The 17,095-nt window shown below is 42.7% G+C and overlaps 1 long non-coding RNA gene across 1 annotated transcript in view; it reads right to left on the bottom strand.

Annotated features, from left to right (window-relative positions):
- Positions 1–1,821: 1,821 nt before the first annotated feature.
- Positions 1,822–17,095, bottom strand: part of LOC118642899 — a 33,432-nt gene continuing 18,158 nt past the window's right edge. The window contains exons 4-5 of the long non-coding RNA XR_004961814.1: positions 2,261–2,295; positions 1,822–1,967 (exon numbers count right to left, since the gene is read on the bottom strand). This is a non-coding gene — a long non-coding RNA (uncharacterized LOC118642899). The remainder of the gene's footprint in view (positions 1,968–2,260; positions 2,296–17,095) is intronic.

Below are 17,095 nucleotides of genomic sequence, written 5' to 3'. Positions count from 1 at the left end.
AGCATAATCTAGCGTGGGAATCATGGGACGTTCTCTGCAAAAGTGTATTAGAAGCTGCATGCTGAAAGTAGTGAGGGCCGGGGACCGCGACAAGGGAAAGGCGCTTGCCGGAGGGAAATAAGGACGAGCAGGACGAGACCAGGAGACCGAGCGTGGCTGGACTCTAGCCCAGTGATTCCAGACTCTGACTGTACCTGGGAGCTTTAAAACACACCCACACCCAAAGACTCTGACTTCACTGACCTGGGCAGGGCCCGGGCATTCGTATTTTTAAGAAAATTACCCAAGCAGTTCTGGTGTTCAGCCAACGTGGAGGGCCCTGGGGTAAAAAGATCATGTAACTGAATATGGGGAGATGATGTACTTGAAACGGGAGCCGGATATTTGCAACTTAGTTAAAAGACGGTTTTAAACTCCATAATTAATTTGGCTTCTTAGACTGTGAATTCCTTGGAAGTAGGAACCATGTTTTGACTCGTTTTGTACAAACATAATATTAAACTAGACCTTTTGAATAAATGGTTGAATAAAGGAACAACTACAAAAAGTGAAAAACAATCACTGTAGGCACTAGACCCAACAGATGAGATGATGATAACGGTTAAGAGAGATGACGTCAGTGTTACACGGAAGGGAAGAGAGATGGGCAGTAGCTGACATCTACTGTGCTCCCCATGTACCGGGCATTTCACAAGCAGTGTGTTGTTTCGGACTCAAGCCAGTCTATTAAGTGGACATTATTATCTCAAATGAGAGAATTGAGGGTTTATTAGCAGCGAAGCTGGAATCTGGCTCTCCCAGAATGACGCAATGGTTCCTAAAAGGATGTGAGCAAACAGTACACAAACCAACGCGGGCCCACATCTCTGGACGGAGGTCCAGCTTTGACCGATGCTGCGGAAGTGGCATGTGATTTAATTAATATGTTTACCTAACTACAAGATCAGAGCTCTTAACAGTAATCAGAGATGGGTCAACATCTGATGTTTCTAGAAAATCATTTCTATTGCTTTGACTCTTCTCACATCGGATTTTATTAGAAACGTAATAGAAAACATGTCCCATTGCACTTCGTTTTGAAATAGGAAATACAACTGCTTTACCATTTAGGGGGGAATGTTTGCCATCCGTTGTTTCTCTGCTCACATTTAAAGAAGCTTTTCCCTTTCACCCTTCAGTGCTGTCTGACAAGAAATGTCTCCACTCTGTCTGACGCCAGTGTTATCTAGACTATAGGTCAGGCTTACATGTCAACAGAAACAAGAAACTAATCCTCTCGCGCTCATTTGTTAAAGACTGTGATCGACTTTAAAAAGTTGCACTGGATGACCTTATACTAGGAACTACAAGAGGACAAGCCACTCAAAACAGTAAATTTGCTTAAAAAGTAAAATTGAGGACATTTTAGGCAATATTACCCTCCACCAAGGATAAGTCAAAGACCTCAGTTTACAAAAGGAATAACTTAGCCACGCCCAGGAGAAAGATTGATGCAGTCAAGCTAAACGCAGTAACTGCTTTGTGATTTCTTCGGGAAAACAGAAACCGAAACTGTAGACAGGCTCTGTATTTAGGGATAAGCAGGAGCCGATTTACTCGAACAACAGTTTGCAATATATTGCCAACTACAAATACAGCTGAGTTCTTCTCTCCTTAAAACACTTTCACTTTGTAATTTTAACCACAAAAATCATTATAACCTTTACACATTTTCTACTCTCCCTCCTTTTTATATGATAACCTTATCACTGAAAACCTTGAATTAGCTCAGTCTCAGTAACTACTCTCTCTGAAATATTCATTCATTAATAAAATGTGCTCATATTTTTAAATACCAATTTTTTAATGTCCCTCTTTCCATTATAAATGGCATCATCACTGGTATCCAAGCTTCAGTGCCCTACTGGGAGCTTCATATTTGTCTTGAATTCTTCACTGGGGATACTCGAAATGCCCTTTGACCATCTCTGAAAGAAGAGAAAGTTCCATTAGCGATCTTTAGAACTAGCTCAGTGCCCTTTGGCAGGGAAACTTACTACTGAGTCTCCTGCATCATCTGGAAAGGTAATTTTAGGGTGGAAGGGTCTTTCTAACTTATAGCATGTAAGATCGGGGCTTTTCTGTAGGTCAGCCGAGAAAGGGCTGTGCAGAGCAGACAGAAATCGTCCCTGTTGGGGACATGACAGTCCAGTAAGACTGTCACTTTATATAATAGCTGTAAATTCCATTTATTTCCATTTTCGCTCCCGACATCTCTCACCGTTATACACTCTGTGTCCTAGTCTTCATTCCAAACTGAAAGAAAAAGGGAAGTGAACTGTGTTAAAATAGTGCAAAGATTACGTAATCAAAGGCAGAACTCAAACCATAAAACAGTTGCTACAGTACAACCGCCAAACCCCAGCTGGAGATCGACACCACCAAGAGAGGCCAAGCCCTCGCCTAAATTTGGTTCATTGAAATGAAAGTGTTTTGGGAAGGCAGCCAGGCCCGAAGTTGATCCCCCATGAGGGTCCCAGCGGTCACAGACCCTCCATATCTAGATGAGCCGAGGTCCTGGCTTCAGCAGACCACACTTGCCAAGCTCCGTGCCCAGCATGCAGCCCAGACTTTCCCTGCCCAATCAGCTGTGGGCATATGGTGTTCTTCTCTCCCTTTTTCCTTTCCTGAGTGACTGCTTTCCACAGAGACGAGGTGTCCGGTCGTCTTTCTGTCGCTGTAATACAGTGCTTTGCGAGAAATGCTGTGGAACTAAACGTTCTAAGTGGATGCTGTGCTATCAGCAAGGGTCTTCTCATTGCAAACACACCGATGGGACGATCTATTTCTGTACCTTCAGCCCAGTTCTGCAAAACTACTACGTGGGACTTGCATGAAGTCGATGGGTAGGATGTCATGTTTTATATACAGCACTCAAATAATATCTGTCCGTAATCTGAATATTTGTCTTCAAACTTGCTCCTTTATGAGGTGAGATTTAGCTGTCAAAGCCTTTTCTTCTTATTCTAATGCAAAATAAATAAGTAAAAGTGGGACGAGGGGGGAATTCAACAATTCTACATGACATCAAAAAATTAATTTAGCCCTGGCCGGCTTGGCTGTGGTTAGAGCGTCGGCCTGCGGTCCGGAGAGACTTGGGTTTGGTTCCCGCTAAGGGCATGTACCTCGGTTGCAGTTTGTCCCCGGCCCTGGTTGGGTTGTGTGGGTGGCAGCCACTCCATGTGTCCCTTTCACGTCGATGTTTCTCTCTCTCTCCCTCCCACTCTATCTGAACAAAATATCGAAAATTGTCCTCGGGTGAAGATAAAAAAAAATTAGATACTCATATCTATTAACACTCTTTGTATTCCAAAACTCTACAGTTTGTTTCAACACTGAATGACAGCAAAAGGCTTTCCTTTTTTTTTTAATAAAGTCAAATTGAGAGAAAACTGAACATAATTTCCCAAAGCATCTTCAGTCAATAATCTTCCTAGCTACTGAATTTTCTCTACATTCATTTTCTCATCACACACAAAAAAAATAATAATAAAGTAAGGACGTTAGAAGACTTTTTTCAGTTCAAAAATATCATTAAAAAAGTTCTCTGGTTAGTGAGGTTAAGTGCAAAAGTAAGGGGGGTGTTTCCACATACAAACATCTGCCCCCACTTCCCACTGCCTGTAAAACACTCTCTGGGCACAGCAGTGATCGTAACAACCACCTGAAGTTCTGCCTTTGTTCAGAGCGTTCCCCACATTTTCTCCACCCGACTTCCATAACCACCTTGTGAGATCAGTACTGTCATTATCCCCATTTTACAGAGAGAGAAACGGGGGCTCAGAGACATCAAGTAACTTGTAGGTAACTTTTTTTCTTCTTATGGAAAAAGGGGAAAAGGGAGACTTGTCCAAGACCTCACACCATAAGAAAATAGAATTTCCTATTTTAAACTTTTGAGGAAATTCGTTTCCATGGAAGCAGGGTGATGAGATCAGATTCCTCCCTCTCATCCCCGTCGGAAGGCACCGGCTCCCTTCGCAGTGGAGCGGGAAGAAGGCCCCGCGCTGCGGTAAAGGCGGCCCATTTCCACTGACCAATCGTGTGGCTGTGAGCAAGGTCCTGGGCCTTCTTGGGCCTCAGCTTCCTGATCTCTACAATGAGAACGAGAAGCTTTCTCTTGAGGTGGTAGTGAGGGTTACATGAGATACCCTATGAAGGCCCCTAGTATGTAACAGTCGCTAAAGAAAGACACAGAGTAAAGGACACTCCACTAAATCCTCAATGAAAGAGAGAGAGACCGTGGGCTCAGGAACTAGACTGCAGATGCCTTTAGCCTTGTAGTTACTCAGTCTCCACATTCAGAAGCTCCTGGCCCCTGTCTGCACCAGAAGAGGGTCATAGCTGGAACCCACTTCCCCCGCCCATGTCCCGGCCCAGGAATGTTTGCGTCTACCTGGCTCTTAGGAGCAAGTCACCTGAGCCCACGTGGGCCTTCACCCCGTTCACAGCCAGAGGGCCATCTGTGAAACACAACTGATTGTACAAAACAAAGTGCATCAAAAGTCAGTGTCAGAATAGCCTGCATCCCAAGGGCGAGGGTCTGGACCTTCTCTTCCTTTAAACTTCCTCATCGCAGCCCTTGCTGGGCCTGAGCTCACAACCACAGGTTAAAAGCAAACATGCTGAAGCCACGTCCCCTGTGCAAGTCTATGAGGTAGGTACTAGCAGGAGGGCAAGTTGGGAATAATTCCATTTATGCCACTGCTGATCCCTTTGTTTGCTAAGGAGAGCCTACAGAATCAGTTACAAGATTTTTTAAAGCTAATAATAAAATTAACTGAAAGGTTCCATGAACAGCCACTCAACAAGGTTCATGCATCACCGAACTATGGTATATATCTCAGTATATATCTAATGATTCCTATCTTTAGGCCTTGGTTCTAAAATTCCCTCTAAATAATATATACATTTTTAAATATGTTTTTATTGAATTTTTTAGAGAGAAAGGAAGGGAGAGAGAGAAACATCCACGTGAGAGAGAAACATTGACCAGCTGCCTCCTGCACCACCACCTCACCACCCCCGGGATCGAGCTGGAACTGAACTGGGACCTCTCAGTCCATGGAGTGATGCTCAATCCACTGAGCCACACCGGCCGGGCTAAATAATATATTTTTGTTCTGTACCACAGTTCTTTCTCAATGACCAAAATCCAATATTCTTGAAAAAGGTGATTTAAAATAAGTACTATAAATATTTCCAATTCTTTAGGTCACATTCTACAGAGAGATGTTATAGAAATCCAAACATAAAAAACCTTTGGATACTTTAGCCTAAATAAGGTCAACCATAGGAAAGTAAGAAAACCTCTCATTCAGTTTATACAGTGTCTAATATAAACCCCACAAGGAAAAGTTAGGAAAGCCATTTGTACTATAACTACACAGAGGGGGAAAATGTGAAAATAGACTAAAAGGGAAAACAATAACTTTTTTTGTTTGTTTTACTACTTTAATTATAGGTCAAAAATTAACATAGCATAAAATCTACCCACCAGACAGCTTCTAATCTTTTTTTTCAAAAATTGTTCTGTATATCTTTGTATATTTTATTTCTTGACCTTCTAGAGTACTAAGCAAACACTTTACTTTTTTTTTTTATTACAGATGTTCCTCCTTTATCCCCCATTGACACTCTCCTCCCCACTACCCCCCCACCCCCCCATCTTCACCACAGTGTTGTCTGTGTCCATTGGTTAGGCACATATAAGTTCTTTGGTTTATCTCTTCCCACCACCACCACCTCCCCTCCCTCTGAGGTGTGTCAGTCTGTTCACTACTTCCATGTCTCTGGATCTATTTTGATTGTTAGCATTTTGTTCATTACATTCCATAAATAAGTGAGATCATGTGATACTTTCTTTGTCTTTCTCTGACTGGCTTATTTCACTTAGCAAAACACTCTCTGGTCCCTCCGTGTCGTCTCAAAGGGTAAGAGATCTTTCTTTCTTGCAGTTACATAGTACTCCACTGTGTATATGTACCACAGCTTTTATATCCATTTATCTACTGATGAGCACTTGGGCTGTTTCCAGATCTTAGTGATTGTAAATAATACTGATATGAATATAGGGGTGCATATATTCTTTCTGATTGGTGTTTCAGGCTTCTTAGGGTATATTCCTAGAAGTGGGATCACTGGGTCAAATGGTAGTTCCATTTTAAATTTTTTGAGGAAACACCATATTGTTTTCCGTAGTGGCTGCACCAGTCTGCATTCGCACCAGCAGTGTGCTAACATTTTTTAATGGTTATTTTTGTATAGTGCAAATCTAAGTGATTTATCCTTCTCTGCTTTTGTTATTCTCAATATTTGTTTTAAAATAAAGAAAAAAACCGTATTTCAATATAATGAACATAACAGTCTGAGGAATACAGTAGACCAAGACACATGGAAGTAGGGCACAGACTGACATCCCTCAGAAGAGGGGATGGGGGGTGGGGGGGTGGGAAGAGATAAACCACCGAACTTATATGCATGTATGCATGACCAATGGACATGGACAACTAAGCCTGGGACAGGGTGGAGGGGTGGGGGTGGGGGGTGCCAATGGGGTAAAAAGGTAAAATATCTGTAACAAAAAAATAAATAAAAATTCATTAAAAAAAAAAAAAAAAAAAAAAAAAAACCGTATTTCATAAAATGTAGGATACCATCATTTTTCATTTACTTTTCTATTAGTTTTAGTGATGTATAATTTATATACAGAAAAAACTACGAGTGTTAAGTATACGATTCAAAGAGCATTGACAAGTGGATGTAGTTGTATGACCACCACAGTTATGACAACGAACAATTACACTATCTCAGCAAGTTCTCTCAAACAACTTTGTGGCCTCATCACCCCAGGCCCTGCTCTTTGGCAACTGGTGATCTGTTTTCTATCATCAATGGTAGAATGCCATATAACTGACGTTACATAATATGAAGACTTTTGCATCTGGCTTTTTTTTTTTTTTTTCATCATTGATTTGGGGGAGACGGGGAGAGAGAGAGAGACAGAGACAGAGACAGAGACAGAGACAGAGACTTGGATTTGTTGTTCCACTTATTTATGCACTTACTGGTTGATTCTTGTATGTGCCCTGTCCAGGGATGGAACCTGCAACCATGGTGTATCAGGATGGTGCTCTAATCAACTGAGCTACCCTGGCGTTTTCATTTTTAAGATTTATCCATGATGCTGTATGTGTGTATAATTTATTCATTTTTACTGCTGAATACTATTCATTATACATGCATACCCCAATTTATTTTTCTATTGACAGTTGATAGACATTTGGATGGTCTCCAATTTGGGTCTACTATGACCATTTGCATACAAGTCTTTGTGAGAACATGTTTTCGTTTCTCTTTCCTTAATACTCAAAAACGGACTTGCTGGGTCATATGCTAAGTGTGTGTTTAACTATTTTTAAAAGTGACAAACTGTTTTCCAAAGTGACTATAGAATTTTTCAGTCCCACGAGCAACGCATGAGAGTTCCAATTGTACCACACCCGTACCAGTAATTAGTTCTGTCAGTCTTTTTCATTTTAACCATTCTGGTAGCTGTGTAGAGGTATTGCATTGTGGTATTTAACATGCATTTACTTATGACTAATCATGAGTATAAGATGCCATTAATATTTTATGTGCCACTAAGAAAAATACTGTTGATTAAACAATACAATGCTTTCTTATCACATAGAAATTTTATTTTATACCCCCTTTACAAAGTTCTCTTAGACTTATGTAGACATAGACTTTTATCATATACCCTTCACATATAGATAGTGAATGAGAACAGACACCCCAGATCACCTGTTGGCTCAGAGCTTCCCCTGGGTTCACCACATAGCATTGGCTTCCGTGTCAGCAGTGGTCTTGGGGGGGTGGCCTTTTACTTCAGAGGTCGCCACCACTGTCGCTTCTGAGATGTTTCTCCAAGCTGCTAACAACATTGTGCACATTTTGATGCTGACACTCACCTGCTGTTACTAGACTAGGACTGAATTCCTTGTTAGAAAAGTCACATTCCTTCCTCAGACGGCTAATAGCATGAGATGGTGAGGTTTCGGCTGCCCAGCCACACCACCAGCCGTGACAATCAAGATGGCCTATGCCCAGACAATGACAAATGAATGAGCTGCCCTAAGTAGTTACTGGAAAATACCATCAATTGTAAGATGCACCCCAGTTTCAGAGATGTTAGAATACGTAAAAAGGTGCATCTTTGGAACATGACACACAGTATAAACTAAGCATACTTTTGAGAAGCTGTTTTTTTTGCCTCAGACGTGCATATTTCAAAATAGCAAACACACGATAAAAGCTGAATATCCATCATTTTTCAATTACATCACACAACTAATTAATTATAGTCTTAAAATATTCTCCAATGGCTTATAAGTTAAGTTTCTCTCCCCAAGTAGACTACAAAGTCCTTCAGCAGAATGGTTACCTTTGATTCTTCTCATATTGTTTGCAGCACTGTTTATCAAGCTTTGCATAATGACCCATTACATAATAGTGAAATCACTTCTTCAGAGTCAAGAATAGCACTTTTTAAACACAATAAAATAGAATAAAATCCATAAAAGTGCAATATGTGTAAAGGTAAGCACCGCTTCATAATACTGCTGTTTTTGTCAATAGTTTTATGTGTGTGTGTGTGTGTGTATATACACATACACACACACACACACATATATATATACTAATTGTGACATCAAACGTATTTCTACAGCATGCTATAATCAAAAGCATTACTGTAATAGCATGAGAAACATTCAATGATACTGATTCATTTATTTTTGTGGACTGAAGCCCATTTTAAACTTTTTAAAATAGCCTGAATTTTTGGTACAATTCTTTAAAAGTTATCATCAGGTTGACATATTTTTACCTTCTTTTGGTGAGGGCAATATTGGAAAAACATTTGCAGTCTCTCAGTTTATCTATATTGCAGTATTACAACCTATCACATTTGTTTCTAAAGGGAAGAGTCTCAGTTCCTTACATGCAAGTGAGAAAACCGTAGTTCTCTTACTGGACCCACCCAGCCTTGAGTTTCTTTAAGCAATTGTTTAACAATTATTTGAAAGAAAGCCCTCTGCTCAGTTCTTCAATCAGTAAGTCTGACCTCAAATCTGACCACTCAAACTAGTGACACAAAGGCCCTGTGGGTAACCAGACCCATCCTCCCTGGAAAGCAGTTTGGAGACTAGTTATCTGCAGTTTCTCAAACACATCACCTGGAAGGACCTCACCTTTCATGTATATGACTTATCAAAATATTTCTTCCGACCGAATTCGGTAGGCTTTCAGTCACCTATAATTTATTCCATCTTTGTTACCTTTCCAGTAATGTCCAGCGCCCTAGCAAACTGGCTTCCCCCAGAGCTACCTGGCTCACCCAGCTCACACTCCCTTTAATCTACCTCTGGTTATAATGGGAAAATGTCTGCCCTGGAGCCAGGACATCTGAGGGCCTGTCCTGGCCATGTCGCACAGCAGAGACCTTCGGCATTTTATTCAGAGTCACTGGGCTCCATTTTGTCCATCTGTAGACAAAACGAGCTCTCTATGTGATCTAATGCTCTTTCTGTCTCCAAGACTGCAAATCTTTGATGAGTAGTTTTCATATCTGCTCTGAGGGTGGTGGTTACAAGGGGGGGGGGGGGATCAACCTCAAGGCCATGCCCTGTTTTTCGCCACAAAAATTCTACTGTAACTGGTTTTGTTTGTTAAATCTATGTAGTTTTATTTGAATAAATGGTTCCCAGGACAAAATAAATGAAAATGTTATAAAAAATGTAGTCATTTCAAGCGTTTGTTGAGTAGCCTGTATGCGCCAGATATTGTTCTAGGTACTGAAGTTTTCCTTGGAAGGTGAAGAAGGTCCCTCCCCTGGCGAATATTTGAGTATTTATGTTAAACTGATTTGTAAACTTTAAAGCACCGCCAAGGGCCCGGCCGATGTGGCTCAGTGGTTGAGCCTTGACCCATGCACCAAGAGGTCGAGGGCAGGTTCGATTCCTGGTCAGGGCACATGCCCAGGTTGTGCGCTCAGTCCCCGGTGAGGGGGCGTGCAGGAGGCGGCCAATCGATGTTCTCTCTTATCGATGTTTCTATCTCTCTCTCCTTCTCCCTTCCTCTCTCTCTAAAATCAATACAGAAAAAAAAAAAAAAAAAGCGCCCTGGCCAGTTTGGCTCAGCGGTTAGAGCCTTGGCCTGCGGTCCTGAGAGACCCAGGTTCGGTTCCCGCTAAGGGCATGTACCTCGGTTGCAGTTTGTCCCCGGCCCTGGTTGGGTCGTGTGGGTGGCGACCACTCGATGTGTCCTTTTCACATCGATGTTTCTCTCTCTCTCTCTCCCCCTCCCACTCTATCTGAACAAAATATCGAAAAATGTCCTCCGGTGAGGATTAAAAAAAAGCACTACACAAAGTAATACGTTTATTTACATTAAGTGAATACAGTTTTATAAAAAAAAATTTATATTTTACCATTAAAATATTTCCATCAGACCTCGTATTGTTATGGTCCATAAAAAGAATGTAATTGAAAACATCTGTATAATCAACTGCAAAAGGAAAACACTTTCTAAAACTAACAGAATTTCTGTAATATATATCTCACTTAATGAAGTTAACAAAGACCTGACGACATTTCCTTTCAAATAAGGAAGTGCTGATAATCTACGAGATTAAAATCACGAGCGTAGAGACTGATAGAAAAAACACACCGGTGCTGTCCTGATTTTCAGTAGGAGCTCTCTCTTTCCCAACTCTGTAAACTGCTTGAGAATAGCAGGCACATGCCTATTATAAATCTATTTCTCTCACAGCACCGACAATAGGATTTCATTCCATTTTAACTTAATGAATGGAATGTGCCAAGCACCCACTCTGGGAGATAATACCCACGCCACCACCATCGTAAGTACAATGACTACACAACCCTGGCTTACCCAGGACAGCCTCAGTGTAAACCTGCTGAACGGTAATGGTAACCTCTTCTGTTCTCAAAGGGTCATGTTCAGCAAGATAAGTCAAATATTTGCCCTAATTATAAGCCTTAGTCACAGTCATTCTACTTTGCGGTTGCATCTAGGGTAAGGAATTCTAGAACATTCTGGCTACAGTTCCGAATTTATTTTATTCTCTGAGCAGGTAGAATAAGTGTAGACCTTGAGAACTGTATTCCTGTTCCATCTGTATCCTAGCTTTATGGAGGACTACAGTCCCTCAGGGGGGAGTGTGTCTTTGGAGACTAAGCAAACCATGCCCTGTGAAGACCAGGCCACAAGAAACTTGACTGAAAGGCAAGAGATCCCAAGTTTCCACCACAAATCAACACATGACCTGGAAGGGACCTTTCGCCTCCATCCTGGGGATCCTACAGCTCTAACGGCGGATGTGCCCTGCTGCCTGCTACTCTGGGGACTGAGGAGGGTAATTGGATCACATCTGCTAATCGTTTTGAGTTCCAGAGAAACAGATGCCAAATAAGTTCCTGGCTTTGTTAGAGAAACGTCGCCAAGACCAGGCTGTAGGAGAATTTCTCACCAGTCAGAACTTCAGGGAAATGATCCTAATGGAGCCTTCAGCTCCCACCAAATACACACCAGAGGAATAACAGGAGCTCCCTCTGCTTACCCACCTGCTCTCGCGCGACAGCGCTGGGAAGGGACGGGAGGCAGCCCCCGGGCAGGGCACCCAGCATTGAAGTCCGGGAACTGTCGCACGGGCAGCCAAGTTTGGGACATAGAGAATAACCTTGAAGATAAATAAAGTAAAAGCAGTCTCCATTGTTTGAATTCATTTAAATAAAGTTCACCTCGGGGCACCGAACCTTGCACTTCTGGTTTCTAATTGTCCCTCCGTTCTGGGCTTGGCAGTGGTGTGAGCAGTTCCGTGGCAACTCCAGGAGAAGGGCCCGAAGAGGACGCGTCACCTCCTTCCTCCCAAGGTGGAGCTAATTCTGCCTAACCCCACAGGTCCACACCTAGGCGAAGAGGTCTGGACGCATCAGCCTGACCCCAGCGAAAGCGCGAAGGTAGGTGCCCAGCCAGGTGCGCTCAAGAACAAGAAATTTATTCGTTTATGTCAAATTAACAGGTTTGTGTCACCCCAGACCTATAAAACATAGGACATCTATCCCAAATTTAATCCTGGTAACAGGTTAGCATACCCCCCTTCTCTTCTGTATTACTCTTAGCTACCCCGCTTTATTACCCAAAAGTGACAAGTCACTTCACCACATTTTTATATTTATATATGTTCATTTACTCCTCGGCAACATTGGTGGGGCAGCTGGGAGTCAAACAGGGACTATATTTCGGCAACCACAGATCTGAGTGTTAGAGAAGCCCCTCACTTTTTCATGAAGCAAAGGCATACCTGTTCGCTCCCTCCCCCAGCCATCCTGGCCAAGTGTGGAGACCGACGTGCAAGGACCGAAGGCACTAGAATCAAAGGCAAGTTAATTCTGTTGCTACAACAAGGGAGAGTCATGATGTAACCCGAGCTGCACAAGGTCCCACAAAACACTTCGTTTACTCACAGTACTCGGTTCGGGTCCTTCCCCGTTTCCTTTCCTCTGGTCTTCAACATGGGGACAGCGACCTGCCCGTTCACTGAGCCCAAACAACTTGCCCCCATCTGCCCGGTCTGTCGAGGGGCACAGAAGCAGAGGTTGGGAGCCTGGGATGTTGTACACTCCAAACAAGCAGCAATGTGTGGGTGCGGCTCAGGCATCTAAGCTTCTGCACTGATTTTCTTCACCTGCTCAGTGAAGGGCTTGGTTTCCATGAACTTGAAGCGCCCTTCAAGTTCAAATATCTCCAATTCCCTACAACTCCACACTCTTCCTTTTACACCTCCTTCGTTCTGTCTTTTCACAGATGTGCTCACGCCCCCAGGCTCCTAGAGGTTCAATCACCCGGCAGAGGCTAAATAGCCCGGAAATGAAAAAGCCCAGCTTTGGAACCAGAGAAGCCAGAACTCAAGGTGCAGCCTCGCCACACACCAGCTGTGTGACTTTGGCTAGGATCTCTTGCCTTCCCTGTGAAATTAGATTCGTGATACTAGGTGCTTGGAATTGCGGTGAGGACTGAATGAGATACTGCAGGCAAAATGCTTCCAACGTATTCATTCAGCTAATCAAGCACTTACGACATGCTGGCCACGGCGCTGGACCCTGGGAGCATGACGGTGAGCAAAGCCGACAAGGTCTCTGCCCAGGGGAAGGTGAGCATCAGTGGGGGAGCGAGCCCTTGAACAAGTCACCGCTAACGTACAACATGACGCGGTTATGCAGGAACCATCTTCAGACGAGATGCTGAACAGTGTAACAGGGAGTGAATCTGGGTGGCGGCCTGGCAAGAAAAATGTGCTTAAGGGAACCTTAAGTCTGAGTAGCATGTGGTCAAGGAAAGAATGGGAACAAGACCCCAAGCAAGGTTGGGGAAGGGTCTGTGGCCATGACCAGAGAACCCAAATACAGGAGGGACAGGGAAGTGTGGATTCCATCATGTAAGCAGAACAGGCATGAAATGTTAGCTGCTGCCATTAGAACTGAACCCACGAATGTAACACACCCCAGATGGAATCTAACCCCATCATCTCGCAGGCCGATAAGCCAGGCAGATCTTCAAGGCCCCGAGGCTCTCGCACCCTCAGGTACCTCCCAGAGCCACCGCCCCTCACGGTACCTGCCACTTTGCTGAGCGTATCGTGTAAGGACTAGTTTTTCTCCTGATCTTGTAATGAAGCCCTTAATATAAATGAACTTTCTAAGTAACCTAAGTGCACCTCTTTAAATACACAAAATCTTTTGTTCTTTTTTTAAACTTATTTTTCAATTAGAGTTGACACAATATTATATTAGTTTCAGGTGTACAGCCCAGTGATGAGACATTTATGTTCCTTATGAAGTGATCCCCTCGGTAAGTCTAGTACCCCCAGCACCACATATAGTTATTACAGTGTTATTGATTATATTCCCTGTGCTGTACCTTATATCCCCTTGACTGTTTTTATAACTGGCAATTTGTACCTCTTAACCCCCTTCATCTGTTTGCCCATTGCCTACGCCCACCCCCAATCTGGCGACCATCAGCTCTGTGGATACACAAACTTTTCGTGTTAACCGTTTTGACAGAAATTTCGCTGAACGTTACATTTTTATGTACCGTGCTGAACAGAGTAAATGGATGGATATCATTTCTTGACCACTTTGAACCATTCTTATAAGCCAGCCGGCGAGCTATGCAGCATCATCCAGCCCCCTGAGAGGGTTTAGGGGTATCTGAACTCTCCCTCCCATGTATAGTCAATCATCTCAGACACAAGCACTTGGCATAAAGAACTAAGAGGCATTTTTAAAAGTACTGACCGTTTGTGCCAAACCTTTCTGTAAGTGCTCCATGCGAACAGACACTGGAACTTTTCTGTGTATATTCTGCGTCCTCCCGATAAAGTCCTGAGCATGACTCCTGACCTCCAACAGCACATTTAAATTCAGTAACAGATACCTTTTTCACTGCTTACAGCTCTCTTTGTTTCATGGATCATGAACCCCAAAGTGGCCAGAAGGCGAAGGCTGAAATCAAGCAAATGTGTAGGAGGGACCCTCTTGTTGGGTAACTGTTACTTTGCATTAATTACACCGTAATTCTGATTTCTAGGTGGGAAAAATTGCAATAGGCAATGACCTACAAGTGAGTATTAGGGTTAATATCCCCACCCCCAACCTGATCATATGACATAAAATCTAAGAAGCGTTTGTATTGCACTGAATAGCTGTTTGGAATTAGAGAGTCATGGGCTTAGATCAGTCCCTAAATATTTGCTTGGGCTCCAAAATGCATGGCTAGGTTCCGGAATGTATTCCGCGACCCCTAAATAATAAAGGCTCACACTCCTCTGGCGACAACACAAGCTCCGGGAACCTTTCCCAATATCCAAAATAAGGCAGGCTTTTAAATTTAGGCCAAAGTAAGCACCTGTCTCTCACGTGTTATCAGCAGCTGCAACCATAAGATTTAGTATTTGCCCTATTTGATGATTTTCTGATTGTTGAACTTATGGTGAACAGTTTAATGTATATATTTTCTTCTTAGTTAAAGCTCCTGTCCTTTCTCAAAGAAAAGTAAAAACTAAAGCTATTTCTGTACCTACATTGTTGTTACAACATCTTTATATCTGCAAATAAATACTCGACAGTGTGTTGGTAGATTCTCTCTTTCTCTCTCTAACTGTTGGAAACTTCAAGTAAAAATGAATCAGCAACAATGACTGCAGCACTTAAGGAAATGTATGGTTTATAATTCATGTGTTGGCTCCTGAAGGAACTTAAGTACTTAACTCCCAATTTCGGAGAGTATGAGTAACAACATCTCTCAATCCGCATCTGATCCAACTTGCTAATTTTATCCAAATCTAATGTTCAGTTTCAGTTCTCACTCTACATTCAGTTTACCAGCAGTTTAATCCCTGAATGTGGGGCTGCAACCCAATATTCGCATTTGTCCAAAATGCCTTATTTCTAATTTTGAGACAAACCATAGCATAGTGTCTTTGATGTTCTCAGAAAACATCACTGATCTCCCCGATGGTAATAGCATTAGACAAAGGAATGATTTTCTCAGGGAACTTTGGGAGAAGAAGGCAATCACATGAGAAGTATGCATTAACAATCAACTAAATATTTTCCAATTTTTCTGAGGATCACTTTCTTCATTGCATAGCAAATCTAAGTTTCTCTGTCTGGCTTTCCCAAATCGTATCCTCCACCTTGCCCCGACCCTAAGTTCTGCGCTCTCGGAGCCCACGCCAGCCCCGCCCATTCCCACCTCTGTGACCCAGTGACTTGAGCATCTAGGAGGCGTGTGCATATTGACAGAAACTCTAGATGGGGGATGGTAAGTGTGGATTTCATTCCTTCCCTCCTTTCTTGCTTCTAAACTGGGTGCCCTTCGCTATGCTGCTTTACCCATCTGAGGCTCAGTCTCTTCATTTGTAAAGTGAAAGGGTTAGCTTGACACTATCTGACTACACCACTTTTTAGAGCATTCTCTATGCCTACCTTCCTAACCTGAATATTTTCTAATTTCACAGTATTTATCATCATTTGATATAACATCTATTTTACTTATTCATTTTTTTCTTACCTACCTCCACTAGAATGAAAGTTCCGTGTGGGCCAAGTTTCTTCCCACTTTATTAACTGCTGTGTTACCAGCACTTAGAGAAGTTCAGTGCGTTGGAACCACTAAATAAATATCTGTTGACTGAATGAATGCATTAAAGTATCATACATATTATTCTTTCTTTTTTAAAAAAATTTTTTCCTTTATTAATTTGAGAGAGAGAGGAAGTGAGAGGGTGAGAGAGAGATAGAAACATCAATGAGAGAGAACATCGATCAGCCGCCTCCTGCATGTCCCCCAGTGGGGATCGGGCCCACAACCTGGGCATGTGTCCTGACCAGGAATCGAACTGGCGACCTCTTGGTGTATGGGCTGATGCTCAACCACTGAGCCACACCGGCCAGACCACATTGTTCTTTCTTAAAGCTGCTCTCCAGGTCAAATGTCCTCCATCAGATTCTGATGACCACCCCGAAACCAAATCCCTGCCTCTGTGCACTTCTAACTCAGGTACAGTCAGCATCATAAAGTTGGGCATTTACGATTCTCTGAATATGTCACATACACCGGCACTAACTTCCTTGGTTAAGAAGATACATTTCGTAGGGCTAAGGACTATAAGTCCTTATATCTGCTCTGTCAAATATTTGCTAGGTATTTGGTTGATTGAAAATTTATGGAAGATTTCTGCCTAGCATTAGGCAACTAAGGTTTCAGTCATCTGCTAATCTCTTCACCTGCTTTCTGAACAGGGTGTATGGGGGTGATTAGACCACCCAATGTAAGTCTCTGCAAGCAGCACAAAAGAAAAGCTGGCCCTGGCTGGTATGGCTCAGTTGGTTGGAGCATCAACCTGTACACCAAAAGGTGGTGGGTTCGATTCCCAGTTAGGGCACATACCCAGGTTGTGGGTTTA

This window comes from Molossus molossus, unplaced genomic scaffold (assembly GCF_014108415.1).
Source record: "Molossus molossus isolate mMolMol1 unplaced genomic scaffold, mMolMol1.p scaffold_m16_p_3, whole genome shotgun sequence".
Taxonomy (NCBI): domain Eukaryota; kingdom Metazoa; phylum Chordata; class Mammalia; order Chiroptera; family Molossidae; genus Molossus; species Molossus molossus.
This window is presented reverse-complemented; position numbering and strand designations above follow the sequence as displayed.